The sequence below is a fragment of the Pleurodeles waltl genome, chromosome 2_2 (assembly GCF_031143425.1).
Source record: "Pleurodeles waltl isolate 20211129_DDA chromosome 2_2, aPleWal1.hap1.20221129, whole genome shotgun sequence".
Lineage (NCBI taxonomy): Eukaryota > Metazoa > Chordata > Amphibia > Caudata > Salamandridae > Pleurodeles > Pleurodeles waltl.
In genome coordinates this window covers 1,074,974,197-1,074,997,001 of record NC_090439.1, presented here as the reverse complement: position 1 = coordinate 1,074,997,001, position 22,805 = coordinate 1,074,974,197, and the positions used below count along the sequence as shown (strand labels likewise).

General features: G+C 43.2%; 1 protein-coding gene across 3 annotated transcripts in view; it reads left to right on the top strand.

Moving 5' to 3' along the window:
• The window catches only part of LOC138282863 (serine/threonine-protein phosphatase 6 regulatory ankyrin repeat subunit B-like), a 366,276-nt gene that overhangs the window by 23,823 nt on the left and 319,648 nt on the right, over positions 1-22,805 (top strand). Inside the window, exon 3 of one of the 3 annotated variants that reach the window (XM_069220834.1) lies at positions 18,346-18,395. The exons of the other annotated variants lie outside the window; for them this stretch is intronic. The gene's annotated coding sequence lies outside the window, so the exon portion shown is untranslated. The remainder of the gene's footprint in view (positions 1-18,345; positions 18,396-22,805) is intronic. 3 annotated transcript variants of the gene reach the window in all.

Sequence of the window (22,805 nt, the reverse complement as noted above, 5' to 3'; positions counted from 1 at the left end):
CACAAATATGAAAAGTGTTTTCACAAGTGAAAATGAAGAAAAAAGAGTTTGGGTGAAATAGAGTATTTGCCTAAGAACACCCACTTTAAGCAGGTTTCCTGGTTTCATGTGATTCAAATCAGTCACCACCTGGGTGTCTAGTTGTCTTTCTTTATGTTAATGCTTCATTTTAACCTCTGTGCATTTTTCTGCAGTTTTAATGTTGCTCGAACCTGAGCCGAAGGTACAGGAATGCTTTACATGAGCACCAGTTACATTCCAAAAAGTCACATGAACGTTTTTTATAGTCAGGGGGAGATTACGAGATTTTACCACAGGAAGTTCAGACAACCCCGCGACTCAAACCTGGTTCCCCAGTTACAAAGTCATCAGCTCTGGTGGTAACTACGCATCCTGAGTGGAGGGCGGGAGGGTGGCAGGCAGAAGCCCCACGAAAGCTCGAATTGTTAAGGGCTCGAAGTTGCAACGTGACTTCGAGCTGAGACAGGCTTCAAGCTCGCGCTTTCAGTGGCTCACCCACCTCTATTACTGAGACAAGGTGCGTGCACGTGGCGAGGACATGTTGCAAATTACAATTGCTTTTGAAGAATTGCCGGTACAGAGTATATTGCCTATGAGCACAAATGCAGTGTCCGGTTGTAAAAACCACATGTAACTGGTTGCCTAGAGTTCCACAGTGATATTTTCTTTAAAAAATACATTTCCTGCATTAATTCCTACAAAGAAACTAATGTTATTGAGTGACGCTTTTTTTCCTGCGGTTTATATGTGATGCATAAGTGCTTTGACCTGGGGCACACTATGACATTGTAAGCAAAGTTAGAAGTAAGAAACTACCAGGCTTCACTCCAGGTGTGTAGTAAGATTAGGGGAGGGGGGGATGCAGATCTTTCAGCAAATACATCAAACCGGGCACATGAGAGGGGCTAAAGGGGCAGTGGAAAGGGAGACGAATGTGGATGGGCACTAGGGGTAGTAAGTGAGAGGAAACAGAATATGTTGTAAAATAACCAGCACTGTTGAAGGCTTGCAAAGCAGAGAGGGATAGCGTGTGTGTGTTGTGTGTCTGCATTTATGTAAAAATTCCTGGTGAAATGCAACAGACACCTCACCATACCAGACTGAAAGCACCTGTACCCAACTATTAGCCAGAAAATACATTTAATTCGGGGGTGTAACACCTCAAACAACCCCCCTCCTAAATTTATGGCTCTTGAATTATTTAATAGATTGTCTGAGTCAAACATTACGATCAGGTTTTGCAAAAAAAGCACCAAAACAAAAACGCAGCGACTTCTCCTGAGCAGTAAAACAGTTAGCGGGAAGAACGGTTACCATAGAGCGCTCGGTCTCCACTCTCCTGGCTGAGGAGTGATGGGAATGCAAATTAAAGGTCCCTCGGGCGCAAAAAAGGTCAACAGGAGATGTGGGAGTTCTTTTTAACAGGACCGAGCAGCCTGCCTTTCCTGGTGACCTTTCATTGGAGTTATTGGTACCGGGGCCTCTTCTTTTGAGAGGCTGCGCTGCTACTTCTGCAGAGAATGCAAATAACATTCGGGGTGCAAAGCGTCCCCTCCAAGTGAATAGTTAATGGCCGCCATTGACGGGATGGGGGCTGTAAATCAGTACAACAAAAGCTGTTTATTGGCCCTCTCTGTGAGGAGGCTCAGGTGAAGGAAAGGCAGGCCCTGCTCGCTGCATGTGGGCACATTCTGAACACCATGTCATGCTGCTGCTATGAAAACAGCAGCAGCTGGTAGCATTTATTTCGGTGGGCTTAATGCTTTTACTGCCTGGGTGTTTGTTTCACAACATCGGCATTAGATGGTTCAAGCACATGTAACTCTTCTGTCTTTGTGGACCAGAATATATAGAACTTCTTTTTGGCACATTTAGGGCAATGTAATGGTGCAAACATGCATCGATGACTCGTTCTAGCCAGAATATATAGGGCCTGATTCTAACTTTGGAGGACGGTGTTAAACCGTCCCAAAAGTGGCGGATATACCACCTACCGTATTACGAGTCCATTATATCCTATGGAATTCGTAATACGGTAGGTGGTATATCCGCCACTTTTGGGACGGTTTAACACCGTCCTCCAAAGTTAGAATCAGGCCCATAATGACAAATGTGACTTTTTTCATTTCTTTTTTTTTTAAACAAATTTGTGTCACGTTTTGTTACATTTCTCGAAAGGACAGACATAAATCCCAGAAATACTAACAAGAAAATGTTGTCCTGAATTTCTAGAGTTCACAGTAGCAAATGTCTATGTGTGTTTTCCTAGATAACGTAGACGGCGCAAGTAATTATATCATTAGCACAGTTTACACTGTGGCAGAATTAATATGGTGCACTGTTTATTTGATTAAGAGTATCAAACGCAGGACTATATGTAACATGCACACACTATATATTGTCAAATTCTGTTCAGCCTAAGAAATCAATCAGTGCAATCCAGATCTCCCTAGCCCTGATTGGCTGGCCAGTAGAGCACTGAATATGACATCTGCTAGACTCTTAACAATTTATATAGCAAAATATGGGAATTCACTCCAGTTTCTCTCACACAGGGATACACCTCTGCCAAGGTTTGGCCTCCATCTTTTGAGTCCCTTGAGCATGGAGTCTAAGACTTGTATGGTTTTTCTTTGGGGTCAGGGTGCTTACAGGTGATACTGATGAAGTGCAGTTTGGAAATTTGACAAGTCAGTTTAAGCTATGTGTCTTTTGTTGCAAGTGATTACCCTAGGTTTTATGGAAACCTACCCCAACTATATATTTTTACCATCTGCACATTATAAAGTTTCTATTGCTGCATGCCTGACAGCTCTCACTCTGATTGACTAGTCACAAGATTGTGCTGAACATGACGTTTGTCAAGTTTTTGACTTCTGCTTTTCACAGCACAATACTTTATTCCAGTCTTACTCACACCTGAACACACCCCTGCCAAGACGTTTCTCTAGGTCTTCTTCGTGTTAGGGCCCCAGATGTATGGGTTTTCTATGGATTCATTTGATAAACTGATGCAGTGCATTTTGGAAATGTGGAAAGCAGTTGCAAGCATAATGCTGGTTTAGGTCGCCTGTACTTTGTTTTGCAGATAGCAAGCATGGGCTGTATGGACATATAAAACAACTATACATGTTTACTGTCTACACATTCTAAGTTTCTATCACTGGGTTCCCAATCTCACTCTGACCAGAACATGAACTTAATATGTTCTGAATATGTACATTTATCAGCTTTTTAGCACTTTTTTCAATAAATGACAAACAATTCCCTCAAGCCTCACTTGCACAAGAATACATCCCTGCCCAAACTTTTTTCTTCTGAGTGTTCAAAGTTTCTGGTACTAGACATGTATGGGCTTTCTATGCGTTGAGTGTGCTCACAGGTGATGGACCTGTGTACAGTGTATTTTGTAGATGTGGAAAGCAGCTGCAAACAAAATGCCAATTTAAAGTACCTCTCTTGTGGTCACAGATATAATCACTGTGTCTTATAACCATACATTTTTAACATTTACACATCCTAGGATGTCTATTGCTGGGTGCAAGTCTCCCTCCACATGACTGGCTCTAAGCAAGATAGCAAAACCAAAATAAAATGATGGACGGGGTGTTGAAACACTCACCCCCAGTCACAGACCTGGGTTTAATCAATCATTATTTTGCTTGCCTTAGATTTTGCTCGTGTAAGCGAGGTAGTGCTGAAGATGTGCTGAAATGTATTTGTCAGATTTTCATGGGAATTTGCTCCGGTCTCCCTCACACCGAAACATTTGTTCCTTTGGTCCTCCTGACCACTGGCGTGTCAGACATGTTTGACTTTTCAATGAGTTCAGTCTGCCCACGGGCAATAAACTGAATGTAGCTCATTCTGAAAAATTGGAAAGCCTCAGCAAGCCAAAAATCAGTGTAGAGTACCGATCTTTTAATTACAGGTCCGATTACTGGGCTGCATGGAAACATACAGAACCATATATTTTCAACACCTACCCGTCTTAAGGTTCTATCACAAGGTTTGTCAGACTTTTAGCTTTTGTCCCCAAAACATGGTAATTCTCTTCTGTCTCCCTCATGTAGGAACAAATCCCTCCAAAGACCTGATCCCCAAGGGTCCCCCTCTTGCTCCTTAGTGTTGTGCTACCAGACATTAGTGAGTTTTTCTATGGGTTCATGGTGCCTATAGGAGATAACTTTGGGTGCAGTACATTTTGGAAATTTGGAAAACAGCCGCAAGTGAAAATCCAGTTTAGGGTGTCTGCATTTAATTGCAGATATTACCCATAGGATATATGGAAACATACCACAACTGTATATTTTTAACACATACATAGCCTAAACTTCTGTCAGTGTGTGCTACATCTCCTTCACCCTCCATCATGATTGGCAGCCTGGGGGCTGTGATCAATAATACACTTGTTTTAGCATTGTTTCCCAAGGCATGGTAAATCTATTGCCTCCTTTGTGCATGAACCTATCAGTATTCTTCTATGTCTTCTGATTGTGGGATTATCAGAATTGGGCGTGAGCAGGGACCCCCTCACTAGACACCAGAGAATGTTTTTGAACGGGGGAGACTCCCTTGGGGTTATCTGCAGTATTTGGGTGCATGGTTAGCTGGCAGCAAGGGCAACTGTTCAATCCCTGGACACACGGGTATCCATAGTGATGTGCCTTGCATGAATCCTGCCACATTTTATTACCCAGAATCCCTTGCAAATGTAATGTATGGGTGCAACATTCACAATTCTTCTTTTTTTGTGACAGAAAACTCCAGAACTTCGACTTAGTGGTAAAAGTCCTACCATGCAGTGTTTCCCACCCATCTCACAGTAAAATGGTACCTCATATATGTGGGTGGGCCTATTAAAAGGACAGGAACAGTTAAAAATTATTATCAATAACATTAATATTCTTTTGGCTTCACACAGGCTCATATTTGCCGGTTCCTGTTAGGTACAGTTTTTGTTGGTATAAGTGCTGTATGCGTGGTGCATTGTACGCTGCTTCTCTTTTCTTTTATCCAAACATGATCGGATGTTCCTTTTGCCAGAGGGGGCCCTGCCTTCCATAGATTTTCTTAGGAGGCCAAGGGGACATTTGCCTCTGAAACGTGGTGCTTGAGTTAATATCTCAAGCATTGACAAGGCAATCAAGTGTGTGGCTTGCATTTTAAGCCAGATATATTGGCTATGTCATTGCAAGTTCTTGCTTAGACTAAAAAGAGTGGAACAGTTCATCCTTTCTTCTGCTATTTAAGTCTAGCTAGGGGCAGTTGTGAATGTTTGCCAGAGCTCATGTAATCACATAAAAAGAATTAGGAAACAATACAGAGCGGAACTTCGGTTCTGCAATGTCTTTGGTCTACTTATGGGCATTTGATTGACAGCAGTTGTGTTAGCCCACCTACAAAGTAATTCCATTGGTCATAATTGAAAGGATTGCGTTTTCTGTAATAACCTAGAGGGTGCACGAATGAGCCCTGCAGAACCTTAATATTATTGTTATTATTAATGTTGTAGTTATGATTATTATTCTTATTATTATCAATAACAACAATGATCATGGTTATTGCATACCCAGTGACAAATACAGTAGCAGGTGTCTTTGCATGGTGTAACCTCTTGACAAACCCATCAGAAAGAGATTTACATGGTGGACTCTGTGAGAAACACAATAGACATGTATTTTACTTTGTGAGCTCTTGTGCAAACACATAAGAAAAGGCTTTACATTTTGAAGTTTCTTATCAATAGAAAGAGATTTCACTTTGTTAACTCAATAGCCAACACCAAGCAAACACAATTTATATTGGTTTACTCAGAGAAACCTTTTGACAAAGATTTTAAGTCCAGGAGTTACACCAGAGTCCTGGTTTTAAATAATTCTAATTGTAGGTTTAGTATTTAGTTGGATTAAATAAAGTATAATTTCCTTCTTGAAGTAGAAGTACAGGCTGCACATTGATTTACTCAGTGTTATGCGCTTTGCAAAGTTCTGAGGGTCTAACCCACAGCACCTTCCTGAGTAAGCCTTGGTGTGTTCTGCCCTCTGCCCTGATGGTCAAGTACTAATGGGGTGTGCGTGCCGCTCCGTTTGGGTGCAACATTTAACATGGCCTCAGGACACCAGAGAGAAAAGACTCAATTTGTCATAGTTAGGGTACAATAACCTTAGATTGCCCTAGGACACTCTGAACCAGCTCCCATAGTCCCACGTGAACTCTAAAGGATGTGTACTAACACTGTCCACCTTTCCAGGCAAAACAGCCTTACCACTGCTTCTGCTGTATCACTGCAACTCCCAAGAGCTGCAGTGCTCCTTGCGGCAGATAAAACAGCAGTAGCATGTGAGCACCAGCTGCAGCAAGACCGCTCCAATAGGGCTGATGTTTTGTGGATTCTACTGTGGATCCCCATTGTATTCAGACATCACGATTCGGGACAGTGTGGAGTGGGCTGGGCTTGTGGGTTGTTCACTGTTAAGATTCTCCCAGATCCCCTACAACTCAGGGAGTGATGACAATAGGGGGGGGTTCTCTCTTGTACTATGTTGGTTTATCTAGTGCGTTATTATGGCATTTTCCGGTGCATGCAAGAGCAGGACCTCTTTTGCACATGCCCAGCATAGTCATCCTGGCTGGTGGCAAGCCAGCAGTTCCTGTCATGGTCATGTGTCAGGATGCACTAACCCTTGTGTGCAGGATCCAGTGGAAGTGATGTTCTTGTTTGTGTCTCGCGTCCCCCATTAATGCCCATACACACACACATATGAAAGGCAGTGATAAATCCAGAGAACAGAGAAAGAAACAAGAGCAAACAGAGACACAGGATTCAACCAGTTTGCCTCATCAGTTATTTTGCACAAGGAGGTCTCTAGGCTGTCATGGATACCTCTACTAGATGCAGAGACAGCTTAAGTAACTTGTTATAAAGAATGCTCAGCATATCTGTAATTGTAAAAAGGTAAACCTTAGCAATATCTCAGTACTTTGAAATGGAATTGGGAAATCCTAAAAGCTTATAAAAATAAGTATCTTAACAATACATGTACACTAACACCGCTGTCTGCGTTTTGAATAATTTCCTCAAACTTCATCACGAGCCACTCCTTCATTCAGATATATATATTGCATAATGTTTCATATAGGGTTCCGGAATAGCGTGCTACTCGCCGAAAAAGCACTTTGACGCCTCGTCAGGGGTAGTAAGTGCTATATAAATACTATTACAATACAATACAATATATGTCCTCTTTAACAATCCTTCCTGTTAGTTCACAGGGAATCCCGAGTAGAGCACACAAACTCAATATCAAGAGTTCAGAAAACTATAACCCACAATTTAAGAGTTCAGATGAAAGTTCAGAGAATAAGTTCAAAAATTATTTTAATCAATACACTATTTTCAGGATACTCCTCTGTAACCTAAATGTCTATAAGAACAATTCTTTAGAATGCAACGGTTCTTGGCTAGGGAAAGCCGAGATTCTTGTAGCGAGTTTTTGACTGAAATAGCATTGTAGCATGTTGGCCTAGAATCTGATGTTGAAAACCATGATGAATTTATACTCGAAGAGCCAAGATGGCCGCTGTCTGTCTAGACACCTGAGAGTTTGTTGGCTCTGGGATTCATAGTTCATTGCTGGTCCACTGTCGCACAGCCCATCCTTTTGAGCATGAATCCAGTCAGTGCTGGCACTCTGTCTGACATCCAGTCTTTCATTCACCGAAAGACATTCAGCGTGAGCAGTTTTAAAGTATTTCTTTCCCACGTATGAACCAAATTAAGTGGTAAGCAGTACCTCCAGGCTCACTTCCCGACTGTGCACCGTGGTGTGCAAAAATGGCACTTTGCTGCACATGAGCACTCCCTATGTGCACCTGTAGTGTAGCTGGAGTGGTTACATTATTGGTGTCTTGGGAATAGCTTCAGCCAGGGAGAGCAGCTGCTTGAAATGATGTGGAGCTGTTCATGAGGGCCCAAAGCAGAGTCCTAGAGCAGAGAGTGAATGTCTGCACGTACTAAGGGATTGGGGGGTAGAGATCTGAGGCTCTGACCAGTGGTGTAACTGGTGCTTAGCGATGTCTTTAAACACAACTGGTGGGGCACATGACAAAGGAGTCCGTGATCTGTGGGCGGTTGGAGGGCGAAGCTGGCCTGTCACCGGGCAATGGTTCTCAAAAGTAAATAAATGGACAGCCTGACTAATTAATGTTACCCAATCTTCTTGCCATATCTCAAAAGCAGAAGAGCAGAATTCTGGTTAATAACATTTGCTGCAGTATTGTGTCAGGAGTAAGACCAAACAGGTACATAGCATGTCTCCAGCCAGGTCCTCAGTCAAAATACAGGGTCAATGGTCTCGCCCCTCACACGCTAGCGGTCTCATGTTACCGATGGCTCCCTATGACAGATTAACAGTCACCTGCTGCTGGAATCACTCACACACTCCTCACAAACATGCAGCAAAAGCAATGAGACCAACCTGATAACTCAAAATATTTCTTCAGCGATTGGTGGGTTTGTATTTGGTGACCGAGTTAAAACAAGAATTAGTCAATGAGTAGTTGAATAGATGCACAAATGGAAATATGAGTGTCTGAGTGAATGGATGATGATTGCTTGAGTTCATAGACATAAATGAGTGGATGGAAGCATGCAGGAACTACATTTATTAGCCAGACCTTTTTGCCTTTGCCAGTGCGTGCTTTAAAGATGTTTTTTGTTGTCACATCCTAAATGGCTTGTAAGATTAAGGTAACCCCTAGTTTAATGAGAAAATAAATGAAACAAGTGTTAGCAATAAGCATAACATCTATGTTAATGGGCTCCTGTGGGCCTTCATTTCAGTGCTGCTCACTACGTCACACCTAGACACAGCTTGTGGTACTGCAGGCTTGCATGGCTCTCTCTTGTGACACCTAATAACAGCTTGTGGTACTGCAGGCTTGTATTACTCACTCTTGGGACACCTAGACACAGCTTGTGGTACTGCAGGCTTGCATTGTTCACTACGTCACACCTAGTCACAGCTTGTGGTACTGCAGGGGTGTCCTGCTCACCCATGGGGCACCTAGTCACAGCTTGTGGTACTGCAGGCTTGCATTGCTCACTCATGGGACACCTAGTAACAGCTTGTGGTACTGCAGGCTTGCATTGCTCACTCTTGGGACACCTAGTAACAGCTTGTGGTACTGCAGGCTTGCATTGCTCACTCTTGGGACACCTAGTAACAGCTTGTGGTACTGCAGGCTTGCATTGCTCACTCTTGGGACACCTAGTAACAGCTTGTGGTACTGCAGGCTTGCATTGCTCACTCTTGGGACACCTAGTCACAGCTTGTGGTACTGCAGGCTTGCATTGCTCACTACATCACACCCAGTCACAGCTTGTGCTACTGCAGGCTTCCATTGCTCACTCTTGGGACAACTAGTAACAGCTTGTGGTACTGCAGGCTTGCATTGCTCACTACATCACACCTAGTAACAGCTTGTGGTACTGCAGGCTTGCATTGCTCACTCTTGTGACACCTAGTCACAGCTTGTGGTACTGCAGGGGTGTCCTGCTCACCCTTGGGGCACCTAGTCACAGATTGTGGTACTGCAGGGTGTCCTGCTCACTCTTGGGACACCTAGTGACAGTCTGTGGTACTGCAGGAGTGTTTGCTCACCCTTGGGCACACAGTAACAGTCTGTGGTACTTCAAGTTTGTGACTCCACAGTTACTGTCATGCTTCAAATAAAAGATAGTGGTGATAAGAAAATACATGTTCTACTCTATTGCTCATTTGTGTAACATTGGTACATTTGTGGCGTATTCCATTCCACTGAAACTACCATCCTCCCCTCCCACTGTACGTGCTCAGAACAGTAAGGAAATAACCCATAACATGTTTCATTTTAAATCCACAAAAAGAGGAGAACATTTACATGCACATGAAAGAACAACTGAAATAATGTATAAAAATGTGTAACAAGTTGGACCCTAATAGTTTCCTTAGAAAGGAGGAATTTCCTGCAGAATTTGTAATTCCGGGTCCCATTCCCCAGTAATTCCTAATTTTCATCCAGATTTTCACACAGTGAATAATATTCGTGTGGAAATCAACAGTTCTGCTGAAACACTGCGGTCTCATAGTTCCTGTGTGACCAGTAACATTGGAATCAAGAGGCCCTAAGTGATCTGACGTAGACCAAGGCACAGAATGGCTATCAGTGATGCATCCCAGTGCTGTGGAAAAATGTTCAACACTGCATGGCATGGAAAGAATAACACTGTACAGTGCAAATTTAATACTCGCACTAATATGGCCCGATTAGCTCAAAGCTAGACGTTGGGTTATTGTCCAAGGATGAGACAGCATGGCATACAGTGAGTTTTGTACTCGAGATATGCCCTCTAGTGGAACGTTAGATGTGATGACAGCCAGCAAATTTTAAGTCGTGTAAAATGATACACCTCATGCATTGAAACAGGACATGACAATCTGCCGGTGTGCACTGATTTCATTTGCCACTAGAATTTGATGCAAAACCAAGTCATTTTGTTTTTTAGTAGATCTGGCTTTGAAAAAATATTAGTGTTTGTGCTCATCCTGCCCTGTTATGCCATTTTGCTCAAATACGAGATGTGATTAGCATTATGCACCAGAAGCTTTGGTTTGCGAAGAACTGATCAGTGTTGCACAAGTTCTGCACTAAATAATAATAAGCCTGATTCTTCTTTTTTTTCTGTTTTTTTATGATGAGGTTGTTACACCATTTCATACAACCTTGGGCCCAACCATGTTCAGTAGGTTCATGTGGGCAGTATTTGGGTCAGGAGATTAATGAATTTACTAGATCGACAGCATTTAGAGACCAACAATCAAGCAACACGTTAACAAAGCAGGCAGTAAAACAATGAGCCATTTACCTACAGTAGAAAATCCCTTTCCAATTGCTTCCCAGGCATCTGCCTCTTCCAACTCTTTCAGTTCTTTTGATAGATTTGTTCCGTTCTTTACATATTTGATAATCCCCCAGCTATTATTTGGCTACTAACTCTGTATTAATGGCTGAAAGTGCACCAGCAATCTTGGTCAGCATAGGATAGACAACTTCTAATCTTCAAATCATTTAGGATCACTTGTACAGAGGTGATTATAACCCCAAAATGTCACACACTGTTTGTGAAGCACTACACATAGCTCTTCCAGGATCCCTGATTGCCTGATCACCTAATTTATTTACAAGATATCTTTGGGGAACACTAATGCTAAATAGAAGCTCCCAACCCAGATTGCAGGAAGATTGAGGTATGCCAATCACTCCATCCACTCCATCATCTGAAATTTCCCAACATTTTCTTTTCTCCTCATGAAACACAACTTTTCTTTCTGCTTCCAATCTAAACTCAGTGTCTCTTCTTCTTTTCTCCAAACACCCTAAGATTCATCCTTTCCACTCTTTTGGTCTTTGTGCAACCTCATTCCCCCTGTCTTCCAAGTCATCAAGTCATCAATAAAATCCTTTTCATCATGATTCAGCTTACAGGTTCAGTTCTGTCTGTTGGCTCAGGCAGTGGCAAGCTTGACATGGGGCCTAAAGAAGTGCCACACAGTATCCATACTCTTAGCATTAGAGTGGCGATTCAAATGTTTATGCATGGTGATATCAAAGACTCAAAATTATACTACACAACAAAAAGTGAATGTGATGATAGGTCCTACCAACATCTACAGATGTAGGGAGGTGGGTGCATACATAACGGTATTTTGCATGCATTAAGTGAGAATACTCGGCAAAAGCTTGAAGAAAACATTTGACGAGAAATTCACCTCAGAACTATTTTGGTGCAACAATGTCATATCAAATCTGTGCCAATCCTCTACATTAGTAATGTTAGGAGTGTTAGGTTTAACTTTAGGAATACCTTGCTCTGCAGGAGAACTCAAACTTATTAATAAGCAGATCATTAAAATAACTGGAATAATTGATACCTTGACCACTACTGCTGTATGTTGATTCAGTGAAAGGATCAACATAGTTTTTCATGAATCAGAAAGGGAAAATGCAAGACTCAAAAATAACATAAAACAAAAAATTCCACTAGTTAATTGTTTCTACTTGTGCAAATCAACAATTAACTGTTGATTAATTTGTGATGAATTTCAAGTTCAGTTGCTTCGAAGCCCGTCCATAAACCTAAGTCAATCTTCTTATAACATGACACCCCTACTCTTCTACTGGAGCTTGGACCTTAGTGCTAGATGTAGGAAAGGTTTTACGCGTCCGCGCAAAACCCGCATCCTGGTTACCGACTCGCAAAATGGGACTGCGAGTCGCAAATAGGAAGGGGTGTTCCTGAAACGTTTCATTTTTCATTTTGTAATGCGTCTCGTTTTCCTTTAAGGAAAACAGGCTGCATTACAAAAAAAAACCTGCTTTATTGAAAAAGCAGTCACAGACATGGTGGTCTGCTGTCTCCAGTAGGCCACCATCCCTGTGAGTTCTGCGACTCGCAAGGGGGTCGCAAATTGCGACCCACCTCATTAATATTAATGAGGTGGGCCTTTGCGACCCCCTTGCAACTCGCAGGTGGTGTCAGGGACACCATCCTGCATCCGGCATTGCGACTCGCAAAGTGCGAGTCGCAATGCCGGAATTTCGTACATCTGGCCCTAAGTTTCATCACAAAGTTCAATCCGAATTTTCACTCATTCAGAAATGTCAGTTGACTTCAGATCAGTCAGAATAAAATAAAACAGTCAAAGTGTCGTAGTTTTAATCCTGGAGGTTCTCAATTCAGCTTCACTTTCAGCAAAGTATGCCCATTCAGGAACTGAGTAATCTGACTAGGTACCCATGTTCCTGATCTCCTAACCAGTGGCCGTTCAGTGTCACTGTCACTTTGCTCACTTGTCTCAATCTCCTAGTTGATGGTGTCTGGGGATGCATTCTGCAGAAACAGCAACTCTGTCTCTCTCCCCTGCTTGGCCACCTCTCGTTTCTTGGCCCCCCTCTGATTGTACTGCTTGCCCCTTCTCCAGGCTCAGAGTCTGTGATTATAGAATACTCAGCTCGGGTCACATGGCTACTCTTGGTTCATTCACCACAGGCCCTTCACTCGGTATCAGGTTGATTTTGAGACATTTGTGCACAGTCTTTTGTTTTTCCTTCTGAACTCTTGTGTTGCACTGAGTTTCCATTTTGTGAATCAGTAGTGGCCATCACCACTTCTTCTCCAGCTTGTATCATTTTCTGGGTGTATGAGACATGAATCCAGTTTGGAAGGTCTCCACATTTAACAGTGGTATCCATGACCAACATAACTTGCTAGGGGACACAGGTTTGGGAATCTAAGCATTACTTCCTTATGTGCTGCTTCACCAAAACCTAATTGCCAGTACTCAGGTTGCCTTGGAAGGGGTGTTCCGTGCTCAACCTATTGCAGTAGTTGAAACCATATCATTGTAACATTTATAAGTGCAGTCGCAGGGACAGTGGGAAGTCTCATGGCTCTGACCATAAGGATTTCATGAGGGGAAAATCCTGCTCTCTGATTCGGGATGCTTCTCAGACTCATCAGTGTCAATGAAAGAGCGTCAAGCCATTTCATAGACAAGAATGCACACAGTTTAGCAAGGCAGGATTTCAGAGTGCCATCTATCTGCTCCTCTATGTCTGAAACTTCAAATCTATATCTACAATGGAATCTCTAATCTACTTGCAAAAGACATCTCAATGGAATCAAGCCGCATTGGAGTGAAAGGACCACCTGATCTCCCTTTGTGGCTTGTGAGAACTACTGTTCTTTTCCCTGCATATAAATGTTGCATTATATAATAATGTGGTACGTCTGTGGCATACCTCTACTGCAACTACACAGAACCCAGGGTTAAACCAATAGGCACTAAAGAGACGAACCATTGCATCTCCACCTATGTGTGGCACTGTGAAAATGCCATGCCATAGCAATCAGTCCAGCCACCTGTGCAGAGGTTACACTGCATAAACAGAAGGATTGCACTACACGTTCTAAGGAGTGCAAATGACATAAGCTGCTTTCAAAATCACTTTTTCATCCAATAGACAAGAGAACTCCACAAATAACATAGGGTCTTCCAGAGAGATACCTCGAATGTGTGGCCTGGGCTTGGTATACAATCCCGTAACATCCAGGCAGCCATGAGCTATTGCATCATAATTTTTATCAGCAACAGGTAAAAGTAACAATGTGCCGGGATTGAAACAGGAGAACCTCCTCAGAGTAATGTTCTCCATGGTGAGGATAACCTGCTCATATTTTGAGAGACGACTATTGGTCGTGTGTTGTATTCTAGTGTGGGTGTGTAGTATTTCAACATAATGGGGGATTATGACTGTAAAAGAGTGTCCCATGAATGTGACCTTGCATTGCTAAATGCTGAATCCAGCTGCTTCCACCGCATTTAGGTAACTTGATTATGCTACACCTACTGGGTCAAGAGTGGCTGAAAAGCACGCAACAGGTCATTTGGAATTTCCTTGCATTTGAGTTAGCACTGACAGTGAGCACCCTTCCCCCTGAGAACAGTTTAAAATGAATGGCTTTTAATACTCAGGCATTCCTCGAGCTGGGACTCAACAGAGAATTTCTTTCAACTCGAGGAAGGCATTCTCTCATCTATTGTCCCATGGTAGTGGATCAGGTACATCTTTGTGTCTAATCCTCTGTAAAGGTTTTGTCACAAGGGAAAAATTGTAAATACACTGAGGACAGTAGCCCACCATTTCCAGATCCATCCTGACCTCTCTCTGCATATTTGGGGTGTTCATTTGCAATATGGCAGTGTGGGAAAGAGGATTATTAGTAGGTTGAGGTGTTTGCCCTGAGTTAGTAATTATACCACAATCACTAATAGGTCCAGTCAACTCTCAATAAATGAATCCCTTTTCAGTCCTTGATAGCTTGGCAAACGAGTAGTCATACTTCACTTACAAGAGAGGTATGTGTAAATCATTAAATACAAATACCACCAAAACAGTAAATAAGTAAAAGACACGACACAATAGAAATCCAATACCAATTTATAAAAATAGAGAATATTTGTATCTTTAAAATGACACCAAATGAAAAACAATCCAATGTAGGGAATCAGAGATATGAATTTTCAACAATTAAATTAAAAAAGTCCATTCTAGCGGCAAAAAGCATAAAGCGCCACTCACGGCAATCTGGTCGCGCTGGACCAGGACAAAATTAAAGTTTTAGGCTGACCACGATGGAGCACCGGTCAAATAGGTTGAGTGCTAGCCCCTGATCAAAAGTTTATCTTTGGACTTGGAGCCTGATTTAGAACTCGGCGGGCTGGTTACTCCGGCACAACAGTGACGGCTATTCCCCTCCTTCAAAATCTAAATCCCATAGAATATAATGGGATTTAGGTTTCGGTGGAGAGGGTATCCCACCATTGTGACAGAATAACCTGTCCGCTGAGTTCTAAATCAGGCTCTTAGTCTTTTTCTTGTTCATTTCTTTCAATGTTGAGTCCTCTGGTTCCTTGGATCTGGTGTTCGATTCAGCGACGGCGGCCTACTGCAGCTCGCTGCTTCAGTAACTTGATGTCAGCGGCGGGGCACTGAGGAACTTTTCAGTAGGACAAATCAGTGTGTTCAGCTGATTCGCTGTTCGTCGATGACCACTTGACTCTCGACATCAAGCAAAAGCAAAAGTAGGAAGTTTCTAAACTTGAAGGCCTTGTTCCTTGTTGGTTCCTTTGGGGAGGGAAGTATCCAGAAGCACCAGTCAAGGGTTCAGAGACTCTGGCTTGCGTCTTGGGGGCTAGGACTCAATCCCCTACAATGCACCTGTACAGCCCAGGAAAATACAGTTGTTGATGGTCAGCTGGAGTAGTCCTCTCTTTGTCTGCTACAGGTGACTTCTTTCAGCACCTTTGTACCTGTGCTGCTCAGGGAGTCCACTTCTTTCCTTTTGAGTCAGGCACAGTCCTTTTAATGTGAAGCCTTGAGAGTGCATTAGGTGCACTCCTTCTGTGTGCAAGCCTTCTGTGGTGCAATTTATGGGTCAAGTAGGGCAGTCCTGCTTCTCCTGGTGTTTCAGGCAGTGATCTGAAGATCTCCTGCAGCTCTCCTATATTTATTCTCCATTATGGGCTGTTAAGGGAGGAGGAGCTCCCCACCAATAGGAGTAAAGTTACCTCCCTCTGTTGTGACCACTTCCTTCAAAGTGTGGCAATTTGTGATCCAGAATATACTGAGTTCACAAAAATCAAACTGGAGAAATTCTCTCCTTGGAGTGAGTGTCTGTGTAACCTAACCCAGAGATGTGGCTAATATCTGACTACACTCCCCTTCCAGCCCCTCTCCTAATCTAAATAGGGGGCTCCCATTTTGCGGGGATCAAGCAAGTGGGGGGCTGGCATGAGCCCTGTGGCATCTGCTCTCCTGCCTTTGAAGTCCAGTTTATCTCCCCAGCCTGCTTCCTCTCCATGGCTTCTCTAGGAAGCAGATTTCCTCCCACCAAATGGCTGTATTGTTGCAGCCCTATGCCTCTTCACTCCTACTCAGGTAGCAGCTTAGCTTAGGCTGTAAAAGGCTGACATGTGGGAAGAGGCTGCTACAGGGCTGCTTCAGATAACGTCATGATAGTAAGTTTTAAAACTACTTTCCTGTAATAGTTTAATACATCTGACCTTGTCAAGTTGTTGGATTTATTGTAACCAATATTTTGATACTTTGAATAAAAATTGCTAGCTAGCTCCAGTCAAAAGTTAGACTTTATTAAGCTTAATAAAGCCTTCCCATGTTAGCTAGGAGCACTACAATAGGGGAAATGCTTTGGGTGTTTTTCCTTCCTGGGGCATATCAAAATATTTTATATTGATCCTGCTTATTGAAACAAGACCCTACCCTTGGGGCACCTACGGCAGACCTTAGTAGAGATGTATAAGTATTGAAAAGGTAATATTGGACTCTGGAAGAACTTTTACTTCCAAAAACAAATTTGGATGCAGTTTTATCTTAAAAGCAGCCTGCAAGGCAAGCATGGCTTTAAAATGACACAAGACACTACAGCAGTGCATACGTCCACTAGGGTCTCTAAACCTACATGCCCTGCCATATACTAGGGACTTAAAGGTAGGTTTTCTTGGCCAATTAGAATTATACCAATTACCATACACCTTTAGTGGACAGAGCACTGGCCCTGGGCCTGGTTAGCAGAGATCTGTGGCACTTTGAGTCAGTAACCACCAGCATCAATCAAAAAATGGGGTGATCAGGGCAAAAAGGATGACTTTCCTACATGCAAATATTCCCTGTTGAGACTCCTTTCTTCCTTCTTTCTCAACTTGTGTTACGACTCTGTCGTCCCATTTCTAGGGGGCGCTGTAAGGGGACTCTCGGTAGCCTGGGAATCACCTTGAACACTTATCTAGAGTCCCTCGCTGACTCCTGTTTGTTTCTCTTTTCGCCATGGTATACTTGTGTAGTACTACATTTGCTTCCTGGAACTACAAATCTCATAATGCACAGCCTGGTAGTCAGGAAAGCCTGGATTCTGTTTCCCAATGTTTTCTATGGGAGAAGTCCAGTTGCTCCTTTTCACCGGATCCTCTCCTCCAGGACTTGCAAGTGTCTGAAACTACACACACCTGAGACCTCTCCTGTGCAGCCCAGCTTGGAACTGCTTATAAGCAGCCATTTCCTCAAGATCCCCGTCGTGCATTGGAGTTTGATTCCTTTGTGTGACAGACCCCTTTTTGGATGGTGTTCCAGTTTTGTTCCTGTTCTGTTCCAGCTTGATCCTGTTTCCTGTTTCTCTGCCCTGCTCCTGTTGGTTACAGCCAGAGTCTGCTCCCTACCTCTTAGCCTTTACCTGTTTGTTTCTTCCAGAGCCTGTTCCCTGTTTCTCTGTCCTGCTCCTGCCTTGTTTCAGCCTGATCCTGCTCTCTGTTTCCCAGCCCTGTTTACTGCTTAATCCTACTCCCTGTATTCCAGCCCCGTCCTTGCCTTTTCCAGCCAGAGCCTGCTCTCTATTTCCCAGTCCTGTCTCTGTTTGTTCCAGACAGAAGTTTGCGCCCTGTTTTCCAGTCCTAGTCCTGCCTTTGCTTCAGCCTGAGCCTGTTCCCAGTTCCTGCCTCTGTCTCTTAGTTTGTCCCTTTTGTTTCCTCTCGGTATTTGTGTCTGGTTAGTGTTCTATCAGACTTCACCAGTGTATAAGTGTCCTCCTTTGTACTGGGGTTGGCTCCTGGTTTCCAGGAGGCAATTCCAGCCCCCATCCTTGTCTAGTGTTATACATTGTCTTTCGTGCCTAACAGTGACAGTGTGCTATTGCTGTTTTTCCAGGAATCACCACTGCGTTTCCAGCTGGACCCACAAGAGCTTGTCTTGTGTATGTAAGTACTATCCTTGTTTGTGCTCTAGGGTCCAGAGACAGAATCACTTTTGCTGCCTCCTCTCTATGGGGCTGGCAGGGTGACTATCTGTAAGAGCAAACTGCACAGAGGCATTGACATTCCCTGCCACTGTGGGAGGTTCTGCGCCCTACTCTGTGTACAACCCCGCGTGTTGATCCATTAGTAATCTGTTTCCTGTTTGTTCACGCAAGGGTTGCTCTGCTTTTACTTTCCTGTTTCATGTGCCTGTCCATAGCTGTCTTTTCCGTGTATGCCTCTAGCTGCTCTTCTACCCCAGTACGCTACCTCTTTAGGATATTCGGTGACCTCAAGGGGTGTCCCAACCAGAGTCCTGATCAGACCTGCCCGAAACTGTGACAACTTGATGACCGAAATACAGGACTTCTTTCTGACAGTACTGCAATTTGGTTGGGGACAATTTATGTCTATTTTCAGCCAAATTAATTGACAGGGCAATGATATCTTGTCTACATGCATCTTGTGTTGTCAGCACCACCAATAAGTCAACAGTATACTGGACCAGAATTGAGTTGCACAGGGTCTCCAGATTCTTTTTCAATATCTAGTTGATGACCGAGAAGCTCTCTGTATAACCTTTAGGAACTCGGCACCATGCCAAAACTTTGGATGCGGAAAGCAAGGCTGAACTGGCTGACCTCACACAGTGGGATAGAAAAGAATGCTTGGCACAGGTCGATGATAGTGAACCATTCTGCATTGCAAGGTATTTGTAACAGTATCATGGCTCTATTCGGTACCACAGGACAACATAGGAAAACAATATTATTAATCTTTTGCATGTGTTGCATGAACGGCCACTTCTTATTTAGTTTCTGTATTCCCACGATTGGGGAGTCACAGGAACTCATTAAGATCTACATTAATATGCCCTGCTCTATCATGGTTCTATTACTGGGAAATTCCAGTCACTGCCTCTGATGGAGGTTCTACTGAGGTGTTTGGTGGAACTCTGCATTCTACCTTATTGTAATTCTCACTGGATCCACATCTTTAATCAGACCAATGTTCTTGCCAGTGTAATTCCAGACTTCCTCCTCCATAGAGTTCTTTGAGCCCAGGGTCAAATCTTTTTTTGTTAAGATGGGGAACAGCTGATTTTTGAGTGCTTAATTTAAGATCTGCATCATCATCCTTAGTTTGGAGGTCAACACTATTGGTGTACAGTAAATCACACAGTGCTAGAATCACATATCACAAACTAATGGTCCTCCTCAAGCGTACCTGTCTTCACATGGACTTTTACTGAAACAAGATTCACAATTTGTTTATTAGAAATACCTACAATTGGACCTATTTTCCTGAGAGGGGCATGTTTACAATTTCCACTGTTATTACAGTAGAAGAGTAGCACCCTCTCCATTCAACTATGGGCCAATCGGGGCTACCTCAAACACTGCACCAAGCATGCAGTTTTCCTCCCCCTCTCAAGCACCCATCATTATGATTGGTCACACCCTGAATCTATGAAAGACTAAGAATTGCAGAAGGCTGTCCGCATTCAGGAAGGAGTTCTTTTGAATTCTGCATTGGAGTTCATGTTAAACCTCGGGGTATTCAAATTATGCTGCATTAACAGAGCATGAGGCATATTAAGATTCTGGTGTCTTGCAGACCTACCAACTTGAGAAAGAAATTGGTTGTGCGAGGAAGGGACATGGCTTTCGAGGGGGTGGGCTTTATGTCTAGAACTTCTTGAGGGGGTCTTCTACTCCTGTCCTCTGCCCCCATCAACCTCCTCCTTCCACCACAAAACAGATGATCACATGGTTGTTGATGCTGCTGATGATGTCCTGTAGTGTTTTCCCACCCCTTAATCGACATTGCCTGCTTGCAGCCTCAAAAGACGAGATGGAAATACACTCTCTGAAGTAGTTTCCAGCTCGCCTTGTCTGCCACTGTGTGATTTTGGCTCCACACTTGGTGACCGTGTGAAGGCAGCCAAAATCATGGGACACACGGTGGCACCATGTGAGCTGGCAGGTCTGGTCTTGGCATTTACATGTTTGAAGCTGGCACAACATTTACATTAGACATCTGACCATCGGGTTGATTTTAACTTGGATTAGACCTATAATCTCACTTCTAGTGGTTGAATGTATTTAAAAACTGACACAGGGATGCTCTTCCGCAACATAGCTATATCCATTCCTGAGTTTGGATCAACTGACATTCCTCGTCCTCTACCTTGTAGGACACCATTCCCACACTGCATGTTCTGACCACCACCAGTATGAGAACAGCTCCATTCATTCAGTTACCAACACCAGGACCAGAACCAGGATTTGCCATGTAGTGAAATCCTTTCTGAACTAACGTTTTCCAAGCCAATATGAGTTTGTCTTTGATTTTCTTCTGCCTCACTTCCAAAACATCAGTGCAATACTTTGTGTATCGCAAGATTTCATGTAAGAGCTCTGATTGTCAACAAATCACATTTTGATGATTGCGTTAGCTGGACTTAGGGTACAAACCTTGGGTGAATTAGGACACAACATTACTGAGATTTCCTTGCTTGCGGTTTTGAATGCCACTATGCTGACAAAGGCCTGCATTAGTCTTTTATAGTAAGCATGAACTGACTCTTTGAATCCTGAGTGGTTCTCAAGATTTTCAACCAATCAATCTTTTTCTGGGGAACCATAGTTTTCCAAAGGTTGATCATCTTTTCCATGAATACAGCAGACAGAGCATGTGTTTGGGCATCCCTCCGTGGGTCCACATTTTGCAATTGCACAGTTTGCATTCCGCCCTCAATTTGTTAGAACCACAGTGTCAAAGTGATCAAGTCTTCCCAAAGTATGTCTGATATCTTCACAAATCTATCAACCTGCATATGCCAAATATCAGGGCTCTCTAGCAATTTCGGAATTTGGTTGGTAAATGTGAAAAGATCACCATGACTCCAAGGTACATGTACATATACTCCTCCATGCACATCTCTCACTGGGTAAGCCTTACTCATGGGGTTATTCCTACTACCATCCACACATTGGAACCTTTTGCCATTATTCTTTTTCTCTGTTACCTGAGTCCATCTATCTCTAAACATCTGTATTGCTCCACATTTCAATATTACCTATTAATTCCCTTAGTAGCACCTTTAGTCCAGGAGTTTGCATGATCTTGAGGGCATCTTCAGTCATAAACATTGTGGAATTCTTTCTTAAAGTTGAACTTTTTGAGTATTCAATCCCAAATTCCAAATTCCAGCTATTCCTTCAAGGGCCTTGTCTATATCACAAGCATGCCTCATGGTTTCCATGCAAAGAAACAAGAGTCTCTCTTCATTGTACCCATCGATGAACCCCAACCTCTTTCCTTTGATTTCCTTCACCTCTACTTTCACCCTGACAACATACAGCACTTTTAAAGGGCTTCACTCCTTGATGAGCGTAACTCAGGATTACCAATTTCTAAAACTGGTACACTTGCAATGGGGGTTGCTCCTGTTTGGGGGTCTCCCTCCCTTCTCTTCAAAGGTGTCGACTCCTAAGAAAGCAGTGGTTGTCATGACCACTGGTGGAACAGGTGTTGTAGCGATGGTGGTAGTATTTCAGGGCACTATTTGTGGTGCTGACGGTAGGATGTGTGATAATATCTTTGGTGCAGAAAGCAGAATAGGCACTGACATTGGCAATGGAAGAATAACATGCACTGTCTGGGGCGGTAGAAGTGTACCAGGCACCCCTCCATTAAGGAGAGTCTAATCAGTAGGCTCACCACCACCTGTATCTGCAGGTGGTGGGAGTCCTCCAGGAGGTTCATTTCCTCATGCTGGTTGAACTACGTTGTATGAGGGTGAATGAGAGGCCATTAAGCCATCTAGGAAATCATAACTAGAGTCACTGTTGACATTTTCATCTTTCTTTTTTTAAAATCCCACCTCACTCTTGCGCTTTCTTTTTCCCTGCTTTTCCACTGGGCAGCACGGGGTACATTCGGACCTCTTGCTTATGTCTTTCCTCCATGCTTGCAGTTCCGCATCCCACTTTATCTCCATCCAACCGTAAACCATAATTTTACCTTTATTCTGATATTTTTCCTTCTCCTTTGCATGGGCTGTACGCTCCCATGCGTTCAAAGCTTCATATTTGGCTAGTTTAGGTGGGGGTTTCACCTCATACAAGATTTTCCTTAAATTCTCAATTATTCTCAGATTAAAGACTCTATATGAAGAAACTGCAAGGGCTCTTCATTTGCAGTTATTATATTCAATTCTTTAAAACAAATACACGTGTCTTTGGTTGTCATGTAATGTTCGGACATGCCCTCGGGAGGGGCCTTCTCGCCCTCACAAACAGGTATTCTCACATTGTTGCTATGCAAAGATTTCAGTTTCTTGAAAAATGTGATCTTTTATCTAAATGC